This window comes from Babylonia areolata, chromosome 6 (assembly GCF_041734735.1).
Source record: "Babylonia areolata isolate BAREFJ2019XMU chromosome 6, ASM4173473v1, whole genome shotgun sequence".
Taxonomy (NCBI): Eukaryota; Metazoa; Mollusca; class Gastropoda; order Neogastropoda; family Buccinidae; genus Babylonia; species Babylonia areolata.
The window spans coordinates 34,458,410-34,463,409 of NC_134881.1; the positions used below are offsets into that span (position 1 = coordinate 34,458,410).

The following is a 5,000-nucleotide window of genomic DNA, read 5'->3' on the forward strand; positions in this document are numbered from 1 at the left end:
ATCAAGTTAAAAAAAGACCCCCCCCCACCCCCACCCCCACCCCCCCAAAAAATAAAATAAAATAAAATTAAAATAAAATAAAATAAGATTTTAGAAAATTAAAATAAAATAAACAAATTAAAAAAAAAAGACAGATACTACTACCAACAATAATAATATCTACAAGGCGCAAAATCTTGATTAAGTCAACTCTAACAGAGAAAATCAAATGGCAAACAATCATTAACTCTTAATATTAAACAATCTTGTGAATCCGATAGAACACGGGGGAGTAGTGACATGGCGAGCATGCAGTCCTGTGGTGGTCAAGTAAAAACAGTGTGTGCTGACGAATTAGTCATCAAACAATCCTTCGAATGATTTTGCAAATACTATATCTAAAAAGATAAGTATCAATACGTTAACTCTCTCCATACGAACGGCGAAAGAGACGACGTTAACAGCGTTTCACCCCAATTACCACCATCAAAATATTGCAAGCGGAAGGCTCTTATACTGAAGAGGTGAATGTTGACAAAGAATACCACAATTCTGACGACGGAAGCTAAAGGTTGGGTCATTGAGACACCCACTGGACATCCGAGGGGTCTGTGTAGAGGAGAAGAGAGGACTGGCCGTACTGAGTGAGTTAAAGAAAGCACATGCAACGAAAAAAAAAAAGTAAAAATAATAATAAATAGAATATTTTTTTCTTGATATTGCAAATACTTATTCAGTTTAGCTAACAGCATATCAAGAAAACAAGAAAATAATTATGTGATATAACATAAAAGCAGTAGTAAATAATTAACAGATGAAGTATTTTTTTTGGAATATTTAACCACTTCACTGAGCATGGTGCTACATTCTATGTTGCGAGAGAAAAAAACCCCAAAAAAACAGGAAGGCAGGAGGGGTACTGCATGAGGCAGATTCGTGCAACTGCTATAATTTCCCAGCTAAAACAACAACAACAACAACGACAACAACAACAACAACGACAACAACAACAAACGTTTTAAATTGAAATAGCGGAAACGGAAAGAACATCGTGACAATCTTGACCCGGACATGCCACGCAGTGTTTGTCTTGAGCGACGAGTGTAATTGCTCCGTTTCAGCACACGATCTTTCAACCTTTCTATTACAGCAGATCCTCAAAAGAGAAGCCGGAGACACGGAGAGCGAGACACAAGCCGTACAAATGCACGCGCGCACACACGCACACACACACACACACACACACACATACACACACACACACGTACGCGCGCACACACATACGCACACACTCACGCACACAAACACGCGCGCATGCCCCTATCCCCACCCCCGGCCTCTTCCCCAAAAACACAGACACACAGACACACAGACACAGACACAGACACACACACACACACGCATGCATGCATGCACGCACGCACGCACGCACGCACGCAGGCATAGAGCGTGAGAGCGTTCGTTCGCGAGAGAGACACACAGACACAGACAGAGAAAAAGACAAAGAGAGAGAGAGAGAGAGAGACAGGGATAAAGAGAGAGACAGACGGACACAGAAATGGAGAGACAAAGAGAGAATGAAACAAAGAGACAGACAGAGAGAGACAGAGACAAAGATATAAAGCAAACAGACTTGTGCAATACAAAGCCGCTGCCCCATTAGGCAGAGAGAGAGAGATGGTGAGGGGGTGGAGGGGAAGGGGGTGAGAGAGGGAGACAGACAGAAAGACAATCAGACAGATAGAGAAATAGAGAGGAAGGGCGGGACAGAAATGGAGAGAGAGAGAGAGGGGGGGGGGGAGGGGAGAGGGAGACAGACAGAAAGACAATCAGACAGATAGAGAAATAGAGAGGAAGGGCGGGACAGAAATGGAGAGAGAGAGAGGGGGGGGGGGGGGAGAGTGAGACAGACAGAAAGACAATCAGACAGGCAGAGAGATAGAGAGGAAGAGTGGGACAAAAATGGACAGATAGGGAGAGGGTGGGGGGGTAGAGTGAGACAGACAGAAAGACAATCAGACAGGCAGAGAGATAGAGAGGAAGAGTGGGACAAAAATGGACAGAGAGGGAGAGGGGGGGGGGGGGGGTAGAGTGAGACAGACAGAAAGACAATCAGACAGGCAGAGAGATAGAGAGGAAGAGCGGGACAGAAATGGAGAGAGACAGAGAGAGGTGGGGAGAGTGAGACAGACAGAAAGACAATCAGACAGGCAGAGAGATAGAGAGGAAGAGCAGGACAGAAATGGAGAGAGACAGAGAGAGGTGGGGAGAGTGAGACAGACAGAAAGACAATCAGACAGGCAGAGAGATAGAGAGGAAGAGCGGGACAGAAATGGAGAGAGACAGAGAGAGGGGGGGGAGAGTGAGACAGACAGAAAGACAATCAGACAGGCAGAGAGATAGAGAGGAAGAGCGGGATAGAAATGGAGAGAGAGAGAGAGGGGGGGGGGGGAGAGTGAGACAGACAGAAAGACAATCAGACAGGCAGAGAGATAGAGAGGAAGAGCAGGACAGAAATGGAGAGAGAGAGAGAGAAGGGGGGGGGAGTGAGACAGACAGAAAGACAATCAGACAGGCAGAGAGATAGAGAGGAAGAGCGGGATAGAAATGGAGAGAGAGAGAGAGAGAGGGGGAGAGTGAGACAGACAGAAAGACAATCAGACAGGCAGAGAGATAGAGAGGAAGAGCGGGATAGAAATGGAGAGAGAGAGAGGGGAGGGGAGGGGAGTGAGACAGACAGAAAGACAATCAGACAGGCAGAGAGATAGAGAGGAAGAGCAGGACAGAAATGGAGAGAGAGAGGGGGGGGGGAGGGGAGTGAGACAGACAGAAAGACAATCAGACAGGCAGAGAGATAGAGAGGAAGAGCGGGACAGAAATGGAGAGAGAGAGAGAGAGAGGGGGGGGGGGGAGTGAGACAGACAGAAAGACAATCAGACAGGCAGAGAGATAGAGAGGAAGAGCGGGACAGAAATGGAGAGAGAGAGAGAGGGGGGGGGGAGAGTGAGACAGACAGAAAGACAATCAGACAGGCAGAGAGATAGAGAGGAAGAGCGGGATAGAAATGGAGAGAGACAGAGAGAGAGAGGGGGGGGGGGGAGTGAGACAGACAGAAAGACAATCAGACAGGCAGAGAGATAGAGAGGAAGAGCGGGATAGAAATGGAGAGAGACAGAGAGAGAGAGGGGGGGGAGTGAGACAGACAGAAAGACAATCAGACAGGCAGAGAGATAGAGAGGAAGAGCGGGATAGAAATGAAGAGAGAGAGAGAGAGAGAGAGAGAGAGGGGGGGGGGAGTGAGACAGACAGACAGAGACAGAAAGTAAAAAGATTTGTCAAGTGCATGTCTACCGCGCCATTAGGCTAAAAGAAACGAAACGAAACGAAACAAAATGAAATGAAATTTTATTTTATCATGGTAATGCGGAGAGATGGAGAAAAGGGTGGGCGAGAGGGGGTTGGGGGGTGAGAATTACCACACCCCACCCCCACCTCCCCAAAATAAATAAATAAATAAAAAGCTAGTGAATAAGGGAATCAGCAGCACTCGAAGACGCAGAAAACAGAGGAATCCGTGGAATGTAATGACGTGTGCGTTCAGATACGTTACTTTACGATTTGAAAGGATAAAAGCCCAAGGGAAGAAAAAACCGCGCCCGTAATGCATACTTCCCCTTCAGATCCACATCCATCAGTCCTCCAAAACAAACAGTTCTCACAAATGACTTCAAATAACACTGTCCCTAAACCCACCCGGCCCACACATTTCCCGTGAGAGAAGGAGAAAAAGAGAGAGAGAGAGAGAGGGGGGGGAGCAGTGAGAGAGAGGGAGATGGAGAGAGAAAGAGAAAAGGGATGGAGGGAGACAGAGTGAGAGAAGAGGAGATAGATGGAGAGGGAGGGAGGAAAGAGGGGGGGAGAGAAAGAGAGAGAGAGAGAGAGAGAGAAGGGGTGGAGTGAGAGAGAGATAGAGGGGGGGGGTGGGGTGGGGGCAGTGAGAGAGATATGGAGAGAGAAAAGGGATGGAGGAGGACAGAGGGAAAGAGCAGGAGACAGATGGAGAGGGAGGGAGGAAAGGAGGAGAGAAAGAGAAAAAGAGAGACAGAGGGATAGATAAGGAGATAGAGATGGAGAGAGAGAGAGGGGGGGGCAGTGAGAGAGAGAGATAGAGATAGAAAGAGAAAAGGGATGGAGGGAGACAGAGGGAGAGAGCAGGAGATAGATGGAAAGGGAGGGAGGAAAGAGAGGGGGAGAGAAAGAGAGAGAGAGAGAGAGAGAGAGAGGGTGGAGTGAGAGAGAGAGATAGAGAGAGAGAGAGAGGGGGTGGGTGGGGGCAGTGAGAGAGATATGGAGAGAGAAAAGGGATGGAGGAGGACAGAGGGAGAGAGCAGGAGACAGATGGAGAGGGAGGGAGGAAAGGAGGAGAGAAAGAGAGAGAGCGAAAGAGGGATAGATAAGGAGATAGAGATGGAGAGAGAGAGAGAGAGAGAGAGAGAAGGTGGCAGTGAGAGAGAGAGAGAGATGGAGAGAGAAAGAGAAAAGGGATGGAGGGAGACAGAGGGAGAGAGAAGGAGATAGATGGAGAGGGAGGGAGGAAAGAGAGGGGGAGAGAAAAAGAGAGAGAGAGAGAGAGTGAGAGAGAGAGAGGGAGAGAGAAAGAGAAAAGGGATGGAGGGAGACAGAGGGAGAGGGAGGGAGGAAAGAGAGGGGGAGAGAAAAAGAGAGAGAGCGAAAGAGGGATTTGATAGGGAGAGAGAGAGAGGGGGAGAGAGAAAGAGAGAGACAGAGAGAGAGAAGGGGGGGGAGTGAGAGCGAGAGATGGAGAGAGAAAGAGAAAAGGGATGGAGGGAGACAGAGGGAGAGAGCAGGAGACAGATGGAGAGGGAGGGAGGAAAGAGAGGGGGAGAGAAAAAGAGAGAGAGAGAGAGGGTGGAGTGAGAGAGAGAGATGGAGAGAGAAAGAGAAAAGGGATGGAGGGAGACAGAGGGAGAGAGCAGGAGATAGATGGAGAGGGAGGGAGG

General features: G+C 48.4%; 1 protein-coding gene across 1 annotated transcript in view; it reads right to left on the reverse strand.

Moving 5' to 3' along the window:
- LOC143283501 (uncharacterized) overlaps positions 1–5,000 on the reverse strand; it is a 61,098-nt gene that overhangs the window by 27,221 nt on the left and 28,877 nt on the right. The window lies entirely within an intron of this gene.